At 46.1% G+C, this 13,170-nt stretch overlaps 1 protein-coding gene and 1 pseudogene across 5 annotated transcripts in view; both read left to right on the top strand.

Moving 5' to 3' along the window:
- Positions 1-13,170, top strand: part of CAMK1D (calcium/calmodulin dependent protein kinase ID) — a 417,102-nt gene that overhangs the window by 383,516 nt on the left and 20,416 nt on the right. The window lies entirely within an intron of this gene.
- On the top strand, positions 6,912-9,035 carry LOC137204082 (adenosine 5'-monophosphoramidase HINT1 pseudogene; annotated as a pseudogene).

Raw genomic sequence — 13,170 nt, forward strand, 5'->3', positions numbered from 1 at the left:
GCAATCCCGCTACTGGGCATATACCCTGAGAAAACCATAATTCAAAAAGAGTCATGTACCAAAATGTTCATTGCAGCTCTATTTACAATAGCCCGGAGATGGAAACAACCTACGTGTCCATCATCGGATGAATCGATAAAGATGTGGCACATATATACAATGGAATATTTCTCAGCCATAAAAAGAAACGAAATTGAGCTGTTTGTAATGAGGTGGATAGAGCTAGAGTCTGTCATACAGAGTGAAGTAAGTCAGAAAGAGAAAGACAGATACCGTATGCTAACACATATATATGGAATTTAAGGGAAAAAAATGTCATGAAGAACCTAGGGGTAAGACAGGAATAAAGACACAGACCTACTAGAGAATGGACTTGAGGATATGGGGAGGGGGAAGGGTAAGCTGTGACAAAGCGAGAGAGAGGCGTGGACATATGTACACTACCAAACGTAAGGTAGATAGCTAGTGGGAAGCAGCCGCATAGCACAGGGAGATCAGCTCAGTGCTTTGTGACCGCCTGGAGGGGTGGGATAGGGAGGGTGGGAGGGAGGGAGACGCAAGAGGGAAGAGATGTGGGAACATATGTATATGTATAACTGATTCACTTTGTTATAAAGCAGAAACTAACACACCATTGTAAAGCAATTATACTCCAATAAAGATGTTAAAAAAAAAAAAAAGGCTATGAGGGATTGTGATGGGAGAAAGGTCTGACAGTGGCATCCTCAGGGAATGCTGGAAACGTCCCCCCTGTATTGGCTTTGTCTCATTATTTGAGAGGCAAATGGTCTTTCTACAGCATACATTCAACTGGGCAGCATTTACAGTTGAGTGAGGATTTAGCTGACAGCTCCTGTGGATTCTTGTCATTATCACAGGAGAATTTATCCATTATAATATATTTGGCCTGTAGGGCTCCCAGTTATGGAATTAGGTAAAAGCCAGGTTCATCTGAGCTGCAAAACTAACACACTGCACCTAGAGAATGCTTTCAGTTCCAAGTCACGTTGGCCATCTTCTGCAGTGGTTTCATCCTTTTTGTGGGGGGAGGTGGGTTACAGACCCTTTTGAGAATCTAATGAAAGCTGTGGACCCTCTTCCCTAATAAATTCACACTCACACAATTTTGCATACCATATTGGAGGGTCCTGGGTGAGCAGATACTGGCCATGGGCCCTGTGTTATTTACCTGGCTCCCTAAACCCTCGACTAAAGTTCTTATCCTCACCCAACTTGACTGTGAAAGACTTAGAGAAATGAATGATAAGCCAGTCCCCTTCTAGCAAAGCACCAAAGCGGGTGTTATCTACAGAAATCTTCCATGGGGCTAAGCAAAACAAAATAGCCCTTATCTGGCCTTCTGCTTATTTGTTCCATTACGTCTGTCCTGAATCTTGAACCACTGCTCTGATCTGCACTAATGTCTATAGATTCCCTTTGTATTCTATAATTGTGTATATAATTATCTCCCTGAAGTCTTGGCATCGGGGTATGATATATCAGTACACCTATGAGGAGGTGTGTACTGCATTATTGGGATAAGCAGTTTAAAACCAAGCAGTGGTGCCTTAGTCAGCTCCTGCTGCTCTAACAAAATACCACAGACTGGGTGGCTTAACTAACTGACATTTATTTCTCACAGTTCTGGAGGCTGGAAGTCCAAGGTCAGGGTGCCAGCTGGTTTGGTTCTTGGTGAGAACCCTCTTCCTGGCTTGCAGATGGCCACCTTCTTGCTGTGTCCTCACATGGTAGAGAGAGAGAGAGAGAGAGACAGAGAGAGAAAGCTCTCTGATATCTCTTCTTATAAGGGCACTAATTCCATCATGAGGGCCCCACCCCCATGACCTCATCTAAACCTAATTACCTCTCAAAGGAGCATCTCCAAACACCATCATGTTGGGGGGGTAGGGTTTCAGCATATGAATTTGGATTACAGAAGTCAGTCCATAGTAAATGGTTTGGTTGACCGAAGCTTAGTGAAAGTATTACAGCAAATTCCCCTTAAAACATGGATGCTTCAGGTTGGGCATGGCACCCACTTTATAATAACAATGATATCAAACGTTCGTATGACAGTGCAGTGCACCCTTGAATGAAATCACAGTGCTGCTAGTGAGGAAGAAGGCAGGAATTGGATTTGCAGTAGGTAACGAACCATGTCCGCCATGGCCCATAGGTAGGAAAATGTCAGAAGGCCAACATGGTTAGAGTATCAAGACAGGAGGATATCAGCAAGAGCCAGAGGAAGGAGAGACCTGGAAGAAAGCTTAGGTTTTAACCCAAGTGTAGTGGGAAGCCAAAGAAGGGTTGACCAGTGATTTTCACTCGAGTGTTATTCTGGCTACTCTGTGAACAAGGGATTGGACAGAGCAGAAGTGGAGTGTGGAGACTGGTTCAGAGGCTTAGGTCAGATGAGTGGTAATGGTTGCTTCTACCAGTGGGGCAGGGATGGAGGAGGAGTGGTAGATATACTTCGGATGTGAAGAATGAAGGAGAGGGATGTTTCAAGGATAAACCCAAGTTTGGGGCAGATGGCTAGGAGAGTGGTGTAGGAACAAATTTAGGGGGTAGGTGAAATCAAGAATTTCGTTTTGGGCATGTTGAACTTGAGACGCCTTTGGGATACCCACTGACTAGTGTAAGCATGTGTGGAGATATAAATCTGGGTATGATCTGAGCAGTAGGACATCCAAATCCTTATCATTGCAGTGTACAATACAATATTTGGTTGGGGTCATGTAGAGCATCAAGCAAAGAAATACTGTATTTCTTTGTTTCTATTTTAAGTACAAACTTGATAAGCATAAACTTGACGGTTACCTGGTCACCAGTAGCTTAACCCCAGGGATTAGTCTCAGGTTGATTTCATGATTCTGTCAGATTTCAAAATGGCAGCCTGGGTTTTTGTCTTCCTTGGTGCCTTCCAGAGCTCTGAGAGTCTCAAGCAGAGAATGAATGGACTTTGGGCGTCTCATTTGTACCTTCCAAGATGTTCAGATCCTTATGAGTGAAAGACCAAATCCTAGATATAAATTGCTACATAATAAGTCTATGCCTGGAGAACCACTGGTCTCAAATTCATCATTATCATTGGACTTCCCTGGCGGTCCAGTGGTTAAGACCCCACGCTTCCACTGCAGGGGGCACAGGTTCGATCCCTGGTTGGGGAAGTTCCACATGCTGCCCGGTGCAACCAAAAAGAAAAAAGAAAAATCATCCATTATCAGTGTCAACAACTGGCATTTCTTGAGTACATTCTCTATTCCAGGTACTGCAGTAGGTGCTAAAGATAATCAAGATGACAAAGACATGATGCCTCTCATCAGAGTACTAACGATGTATACGGCGGGACAAGTAGTTTCCTAAGTAGACTGAGTGACAACAAGGCTTGTGTACAGCTCTAGGGGTTTCTAGGATGAAGCCACCATTGAGGAGGATGGGAGTATTCAGGAAGAGGGCACCACTATTCCAATGATGTCTAGAAGGTTGGAAAAGTCTAACATAAGCAGAGAAGCTAGAGGTTAGCATCCCAACCAGGGGAGGGATGCAGGCACAGGAACGGGGATGCCTGAGGCATGTTTGAGGACTGATGAAAATATTCTGTGAAAGACTCCGGCCGGGTTGGTGTTCCCAGCACAAGGCTGGCTCCAGGTTGAACTAGTGTCAGAAGCTAGAACTCGTGGACCTCAGCCTCAGACTCTGGCTATTTCCCACGGATTCTCTGTGCCCGGTCTTCCCATCCCATCCTGGATCTGAAGACTGGTGAGGAAGGCTGCTGAGTGGGTCGTGACCAATAGGAAGCACACAGGGGAAGCCGGCTATCCCCTGGGGATCCGTGCAGAGCCCCTCATTCTTCACATCACCTGTAATGGGAAAGAGATTAGTCTCTGCCATCTGGGGGGTGCAGCGGTATTATTTTCCTTTGATAAACCTGTCACACTGAGATATCAGGTTGCAGCAACGGCGGCTGTGACAGACACCGCGTTTCTCCTCTCCGTGTGCCGTGCAAACATTCTTCATTTTGTCAGTGCAGGTCCTTGATGAATTGGTTCTCTTTGGATCTCCACACTCATTTCTGTTATCCATCATTTGGCAGGAGAGATATCTTTTCCTAACAAGGAGACTCATGTTTTTAAAACCCTTTTGATAGGTCCTTACCCTGCCCAGGAATCTTCCTTTGGGGATCAGGGCATGCAAAACACATCTTTGCCTGAGTAGCCGAAGCTGCTGGGAAGGATTGAGGATGGAGTGGGCTGGACACCGTGATGAATGTGCTGGTGTCCAGGCTGATGAGGTTGGCTCAGCCAAGGTAGCCCAAGTTCCAAGGCAATGAAGTTCCCCACTCAAGATGAGAATCAGCATCTCGTTGTCCAAACTCGATCTTGTGATTCCGTGTAGGCTGCCTTTCTACCGACAAATTCAAGGAGATTGTTGAATGATCACTTGCCTACATTCTGCCCAGGGATACAGCATGTTGTGGAGAAACATGGTGAATGTTTGCTGGTATAAACACTGAGATCTTAAGGAGATTAGGGCGTTAGGGCAGGCTGGACGGTTAGGGTGGACTTCCCGTGGGTGGTGAGGGTACTTACCCGTGCTGTGACCTGTGACCTCTCTGCCTAGAGGAAATCCCAGGCAAATACTTTTGGTCACACCCTTACTTTCTGACTGGCCTCCTGCATGGTTCAGTTTTCTAAACTAGGTCGCAGAACTAAATTGGCCAATGCACAGAGCATAATTAGCTTTGTAAGAATGGAACTAAGAATGCTTAACCCGCATGCTACATCCATTTGCTGAGACAATAGATGCTCGTCACCAAAGTAGTCACCATTCTTTCAACCACTGACAGCTGCCTCTTTATGGATACATATGTCCCAGGGAGGCGGCATGAACCCAAGCTTCAGCAGGAGAGAATGCATCATAATTACTGAACCCCAGTGAACATCCAAGCCTGGGGTATTGTGATGGTTGTTACTAGTACTCTCAGTATGAGGGTGGTTAACACTAACAGGAATAATGAACTGGCGTTGTCAGCAGGCAGCAGTCATCTTACATTCATATGCTACAGCAACGTGGGACACGTAGCCGCATTCCGGCCACCATGGGTTCATGGTCTGAACTTTGGCTTTAGACGTTTAGAAACGAAATCAGATCTGTTGCTTCATCTTGCTCAGGTGATCCCAGTGAACTGATTCACACTAGCCAGACTCCAAAGAGATTAAAAAAACACACACACAATTAGAGTGTCCATTTATTAAATCATAATGAGAGGCATGCCCTGTGAGTTCATAGGATATGCACGTCATCAAACTAGCAAGTTCCGGGAGAAAAGCTCCAGGAGAAAGCAAATTCAAATGGGGAATTTCTTTAGTGAATGAGGGATCAGAGCAGTGGAGTTGGGTGGAGTTGGATGGAGTTGGATGGCCTTGGGTGTTTCCATAAAGGCTGTCATGGGCTCCGGGTCACCTTTCTCTCCCAAAGGTGATTTCTGACAAGGCGCACAGGTGTGTGCATCGGCCGGTCAGAGTGGTGCGCGCAGACAGTTCGTACACCGGCTGCTCCTTCCTCCTGCCTTGAAGACCAGCCACTACCCTGCGCCCTTCCTTTGTCATTCCAGCCTCACTGTTTTTGTTTTAGCAGGCGTTGATGGTTGGTTATGATTCATGGGTTCACGGATTTTACTTCGCCAACTGCACTTCAGCGTGGCTGCTTTCTGAGGGTTTTCAGAAAGATACCCGGTTCTCGCCCCGTCCCCCGCCATAGTCTATACTGAGTGGACCCTGTGGCTGCCTAAACGCCTTTTGTTTACAAGTCCTGCTTGACCATATTTCAGCTTTGCTGATGGGCCTGTGACCCTCTCTTCGCTGCTTTGGAAGAAATACGGTTGGTTGTCTGTTGACAGTTGGTTCACCTCTAACCCTTAGGAAAGAGCCCAACATGAAATACTCCTTGGTTTCAAAAAGTGAGCGCGGGGACAGGCACAGGGTGAGGGAGGAAATTTTACAAGCCGTGTCACTGAGGTGAAGACGTTCTGCATCTTCCGTGGTGGTGGGAGCAGCTTCCCATGACCTCATGGAGGGTGGAATCCACCCATATCTGTGCCTTTGTCTTTGCAAAGCCCCAGGTAGAGAGGGCACCCAGTGGGGGAAGCAGGAAGGGAATGGCTCCTTTTACACACTGAATGGTGCCGCCTCAGGCCAAATGGAAAAACATTTCACGTAAAGCATCATCTCCTGGAAACTGTCGTTTAAGTATCTAAATGCATCGGGATATTTACTTAACTAACATTTATTGATCCTAATATGTGCCCGGCAATCTCATGGGGCTGCTGAGCTGGATTCATGGCTGCCTGGCCACAGAGTCGCTACTGTGGCGACAGACAGTAAACAGATAACTTACAATCCAGTCTTGCTGGCTGTTACGGAGATGGGAGGCAAGAGCAGGGTGAGTTCCCAGGGGAGAGATGGGAACCCTGCCCGGGACTTGAGGAAGGCTCCGTAAGAGCAGTGTACGGTGATCTGGGCTTGGAGGTACTGTCTTCAAATATCGGCAAGGCTGTCAGGCAGGGGAGGTCGATGGTTTATCCTCCAAGACCCAATTATCTAAGGAGATGATGTGCTTACTGTGTTTGATAAAAGATGTCCCATTCAATTTGAGATATAATTTTTAAAATATAACTTGGAAGGTTTGATCCGGCTTTGAACTTATATATTACCAACACTTGGGACTTCCCTGGTGGCGCAGTGGTTAGGAATCCACCTGCCAGTGCAGGGGACATGGGTTCAAGCCCTTGTCCGGCAAGATCCCACATGCCGCGGAGCAACTAAGCCCGTGCGCCTAGAGCCCGTGCTCCGCAACAAGAGAAGCCACCACAGTGAGAAGCCCGCGCACCACAATGAAGAGTAGCCCCCGCTCACTGCAACTAGAGAAAGCCCGCACGCAGCAAGGAAGACCCAATGCAGCCAAAAATAAATAAATAAATATATATCACCAACACTTAGTAATGGGAAAAATATAATCTCTGAATATCAGGATGTTGAATTCGTCTAGCACCACACCGAGCAAATGAAAGAATCAAAAGAGGCTTTTATTATGTTTTAAAAGATTTACCGTCTGGAATGTAGCACTGCAGCACAGAGACAGAAGGGAGGCAGTACAGAGATAGTTAAAAAACCAAAAGGGGCACAGAAAGAGAAATGGCCAGCTTGCCAGGAGCTGTAGTAACAAGAGTCATGAATTCAGACCACTTAGTCTGAGCAGGGTTTGTGCCCAGGAGGGGAAGAGATGGAGGTGGGAAGGGGAGAGGTACCAGTTCACACCAGCAAGTCTGCAAACACTCGTGGAGGTGGTTCAGATGGAGGGACCAGGAACCCATGATTCAGTGCCAAGTACAGGTGCACCGGAGTCAGGCCACACACAAGACCGCTTTCCGGCTTCCGGTCACCTTGCTGTGCTCTCACAATGCACTTCCAGGGATGCCCCTCTGAGAATGAAAACAGTTTCTAATCATCCTCAGAAGTTCCTTGGGAGAGAGCCATCGGAGGCCAGGGGACAAGTGAAAAGTTCAGTCAAAAGCCAAGACCAGCTTCTCCCCAGCCGGCCATGCAGGAGGGAGGCCGAGATGGCAGATGAGATCGCTAAGGCTCAGGCCGCCCGGCCTGGTGGGAACACAATCTTCAGGAAGATCATTCATAAGGAAATCCCAGCCAGAATCATTTATGAGGATGACCAGTGTCTTGCTTTCCACGACATTTCCCCTCGAGCACCAACACATTTTCTGGTGATACCCAAGAAACATATATCCCAGATTTCTTCGGCAGAAGATGACGATGAAAGTCTTCTTGGACATTTAATGATTTTTGGCAAGAAATGTGCTGCTGATCTGGGCCTGAAGAAGCGTTATCGAGTGGTGGTGAATGAAGGTTCAGATGGGGGACGGTCTGTCTGTCATGTTCATCTCCGTGTTCTTAGAGGTTGGCGGATGAATTGGCCACCTGGGTAAGCGTGTTGTAGGGATAATTTTCCCTTCTCTATGCAGGGATCAGGTCTGCAAGTTCCAATACGCAAAATAATACTTTTTTTGCCTGTGTATGGAGAGATTGCAGAAATAATTTTAAAAACCCATACCTACTAAAAGACATTGTTGCATGGTCTGAATTCTGTATTTGACTTTTTTTTAAATTAATTAATTTATTTATTTATGGCTGTGTTGGGTCTTCGCTTCTGTGTGAGGGCTTTCTCCAGTTGTGGCAAGCAGGGGCCACTCTTCATCACGGTGCGCGGGCCTCTCACTATTGCAGCCTCTCTTGTTGCGGAGCACAGGCTCCAGACGCGTAGGCTCAGCAGTTGTGGCTCACGGGCCTAGTTGCTCCGCGGCATGTGGGATCTTCCCAGACCAGGGCTCGAACCCGTGTCCCCTGCATCGGCAGGCGGACTCTCAACCACTGCGCCACCAGGGAAGCCCTGACTTCTTTTTTTTTAAATATTTGTTGGAATGTTTGAAGGTGGAGTTCATAATTTGGGAGCTTTTTGTTTTTTCTCCCCAAGGAGGACTCAGCATATGTACGTGGCAATAATGCTGTGACTGATCTTTGAAGGCAAATTTAAAATTTTCATAAATTTAGCTTTAGCTTTGAAATATCCTTTTAGGGTCAAATATTAGTCCAGGAGAAGATTTTCTAGTCCAGTTCTCTTATTTTCTAAGAACAAAGGAGCATGTGATGTGATTGATCCAGAAAGTGACAGTTGTAGGTGTAACAAAAATGCTTTTTGTCCAGCTCACATGTTTCCCCTGGACTACTGGGTAGCGTGGAAGGGATGAAAGTTGATTTGTCACAGAACCTTTGATGACCGTGTGAAGCCATACAATGGTGTTTCCTTGTTACCTAAAGCTATTGATTATAAAGACTTGAACATACATTATTTAGAATTAACTCTCCAAATTGAAAACTCATTGTTGTGAATGTGTATGTGCACACTCGCAAAAATTTTTAAGTTATGCATGACTCTGGCTGTGTAGAGTTGGGGGGAGATCTCAGGGTTTGAGTTCTTATGTAGGCTGACAGCAAACCTTTTTGTTTTTCGGTCTTGCCACGCACCCTAGCCTCTCTAAGGTTGCACAGGGCAAATAGTTTTGCTTCTTTCCTTTCCTTCACGTAGGCACTTTCCAGCTTCTAAAATTTATTTAATACTTCTTGCCTGCTTTGTCTCTTCTCTCGTTCTCTTTATGTTCATGGGTTCCTTTCGTTTTTAATCCCTAAGACCATTTTAGTAGATTTTGACACATTTTATTGTAAATTGTTTTTCTTCTAAATGTTTCATTTTATTAGTGATTTTAAAAATTCAGGGGGAGTGGATCAGGGAAATTGGCTGTATATGTCTTACAAGTGAGTTTTTTCCAACTGTCATTTTTTTACATTGTTTATGGTGTTTAAAATATTTATATAGTTAATGTATCAATTTTTAATTTGGTTCATATTTTTAAGAGCCTTTCCCACCCTAGGAGGATTTATAAAAAAAAATTTTCCCCTAATACTTTATGGCTTTACGTATTTTTATGACTTTTTTATGAGGGAAGGTCTGGGGCGGGGGAAGAGTTTTGGAGGAATTATATATTATATATAAGAAGGTTGAGTCTACTTTCCTTAGGCTTATTGACTTTCCCATTGATTTCGTCAAACTATTGCTAATAAATCAGGTAGATAACCAAAAAAAATAAAATAAAATAAAGCCAAGGCCAACAGGATGGAGGTACCAAGGCATCTCCCAAGCACGGCTGTTAGTCTGCACAGATTCATAACTGCTTCCCAAGCAGAACGTGAGAGAGAAGGACACTGGGGGGATGGAGGAGGGAGGGAGGGAGCAAGAGCCCCACAACAAAAAAAGCAAAGTCTAGATGCAAAAGTCGAGCTGGGAATCCGCCGGGGTTCAGAACCATCAGTTAGTGCGCATGTTAACCGCCTCCAGACTGGACGTCTGCACCCCTTGGTGCAGGTCCATCACTCTGCTGAAAGTCTCGCTGTGTTTCTCCTAACACAACATCCCAGCTGTTGGATGCTCCCCTCACTCACCCTCTCCTCCCCACCAAGCCCTCCGATCCACTGTCAGCAGGAGCTGAGTCGGGAGTGGGTTTGTCCGAACCTCCTTCAGTTGTACCTCACCTGCAGGAGGAGGCTTGGGGCCTCTGTGCTCATCCCCCAGACTTCCTGGAGGTGCTGTCCGTTTGGCTGATGCAAGAATCAAAAAGTTATACACTTGGAAGTAGAACCCTGGATCACAACACAGCAGCTTTGCATGATGTCTTGTCCAGCCTAACCCTTTACTGTGTACAGAATTTTTTTAAACTATTTTACTCCAAGTGGAGTATGCTGCTAACTTCTCACGCTTGGGGAAGTGTTTGTTCTTCTTCCCCTCCTGCCTGGCTCCCAATCTTCAGCTCTGGTGTGTATAAACTTTCTAAGGGATGTGTTTCCCATCTACCTTCCAGTGTCCCTTTCCTTCCTCCTCTAGGTCTTTGCCTGATCTGCTTCCTCCTTCTCAGCGTTCAACGTATGAACCAAATCTCAGGGGTGACGTGGGACATTTATCCATTGCATTTCACCAGCGATGCCTTGCTGAAGTCAGCCTGCATGTGGTTCTAATACGTGAACCTTCCCTTGTCTCTTCCAAGTTTGTAAGGAGAAAGCTCTGGCATGCACATAATCCAATCTCTAGTTGCTGAAGTAATTGCATTACATTTTTGTAAACATTCGGGTCTCGTTGGTCATTCTGGTCTATAAATCCAAATAATACGCTGAAATCTATTTTGCTGGGCTTTGCAGCTAATTGCCAGAGATTTGTCAGCTTAAAATGCTTTGCTTTATTTTATTATTTTTAAAAGTCTGTCCTATTAACCAGAGTAAGACAAATACAACCCAGATTCCTTAGTACGGGGTCCCAGACATTCATCCAATACACACTTGTTGAATAACTACTGACAGCCAAGACAAAGGGTGAACTGGTGGCTGTCCAGTGGTTGTTACATATCCAACAGACTAGCATCCAGAGGAGGGACGCCCAGATTTGATGGATTTTGTCTTTTTCAGAGACCCATTGGGCCTGGGTGGGCCCTATGTGGCTCCTCTGGTTTGCAGTATACGTGCAGGTCTGTTGTTTTGCTCAATTGCATAAAAATATTCTTTCTTCACAAATATACCTTTGAGTAAGTGTTCTCAGGGAAGCTTGAGCTATTCCTAGAATTGAGGGCTCCTTGGCAAAATGCTTGGAAATACCGGCCCACAAAGGTTAAGGTTGAAAAGCAGGTCTCCAGGACATCCTGTCCTCATATCCATCACGCAGGGCACAGAATCATGACCAGAGGGAACACCTCTCTCCTTCCCTTCTAGAGCAGTTTAGAAGTTTAGGTCGGGATGTGTGGTCATTCGTGGGTGATTCTGAGACTAGTTACAAAATTTTAAAATATGTTGCTTTGTTTTCACATTTAGAACGTAAACTGAGTCCCTCAGGACTCGTCTGTTCTCTCCCCCTCCCATTGGCCTTCCTGATGCTGAGCGGAGTCCCAGTGCACAGTATTTCAGCTGAAGGAGCCTGAAAAGTGAGATGGAGTTGGTGGGATGGAAAAGAGAAGTAGTGATAAGGGTGGACAGCTGGGATATAGTGATTGTTGTGTGACAGGCGCTTTCAAATGGTATATCTTTTATCTGTATCCACCCATCAATCCATGTGTGTGTGTTATATGTAGTATAGATTAGTATATAGTGTATGTTATATATGTTATAGTATCTCTGTATAAGGTGGGCCTCGTTATCCTCCTTTCACAAAGGAACCTGCGACCGGGAGACACTACATAATTTCCCCTAAGTCACTCCACCAGGACTTGGCTGGAGCCAGGATTTGAATCTGTGTCTTTATTTCTCTAAATCCCAGGCTGAGGAAACCACATCACGAAACTCGTCCGAAAGCAAAGTCAGTCCTCAGAGAACAGCAACACACCTTCCCTTGAAAAATCACTTCTCTCTTCACCTTCAGAGCCCTTCTTCCCATTAGACTAAAGGGCAAGGTCTGGGCTGCTGTTTCCTAACGACGATTCAGTCATCAGCGTGGACTGTTGCGCTCAGATGCTTTTTATGTATAATACTTGCATATGTTTGGGCACTTCAGATGTATATTTCAGGTGGTCAGAAAACTTGCTTACACGTGTTACTTGATTTTGCAGTTACTCTGGGTCAGTGAGGCAGGCCTGAACTTCTGCCCAGCCCTACCGAGTTCCACAGGGTCTGGACAGCAGATTTTCTATCCTCTGCATCCCCTTGCAGCTCTGTGGTGGAGCAAAGGACTGAACAAAGGCTACTGGATGTGACCATAGTCGGACTTGGTTGAGTAGAGACCCAGGTTCACTCTTCTCCATCCTTCTCTCCCACCGACAGGCCACAGTGGTCCCAAGCATGCTCCTGCCATCTGTCTTTCCAGAAGCCAGGCTGGGGTCGAACATTAGGTGTTGATTTTCTAACTGTAAGGACACAGCTTCCCAGAGCTGCTTCCCCAAGGGGGGGACCGTGTCCACCGAAAAGAGAAGTTTTAATTGCCAGGTGCCACAGTGACGTGTCGGGGCCACCCTCAGACCCACCCTTACCCCTGTGTTCTCCACCACGGTTGACGGCAGCCCCCGTGTCCATGCTGGGGACTTGGGAGGCATCCTGGCCTTCCCTCTCCACGCCGCTGATCACCTAATCTTCCCGGCTTTCCCTCTAAACTCTTTTAGAATCTGTTCCCCCGATCCAACTACCACCACCTGCGCCGTCCTGTCCTTCCTTTGCCGGAGCACAGCTGCTAACTTGTCTTCTGCCTCAGAGCCACCTTCCTCACAGCTGCAAAGCCAGCCGCCTACCTGTATGGCTTCCCTGTCTACACCTTTATCCATTTATCCATCAGTGGACACACAGATTGTTTTCATGTCTTGGCTATAGTGAATAATGCTGCAGTGAACATGGGAGCATGCATATCTCTTCAAGGCACTGATTTCATTTCCTTTGGGAATATATCCAGAAGAGGGATTCCTGGATCACATGGTAGTTCCATTTTTAATTTTTTGAGAAACCTCCGTAACATTTTCCATACTGGCTGCACCATTTTGCATTCCCACCAACGGTGCACAGGAGTTCCATTTTCTCC

Source organism: Pseudorca crassidens, chromosome 1 (genome assembly GCF_039906515.1).
Source record: "Pseudorca crassidens isolate mPseCra1 chromosome 1, mPseCra1.hap1, whole genome shotgun sequence".
Taxonomy (NCBI): domain Eukaryota; kingdom Metazoa; phylum Chordata; class Mammalia; order Artiodactyla; family Delphinidae; genus Pseudorca; species Pseudorca crassidens.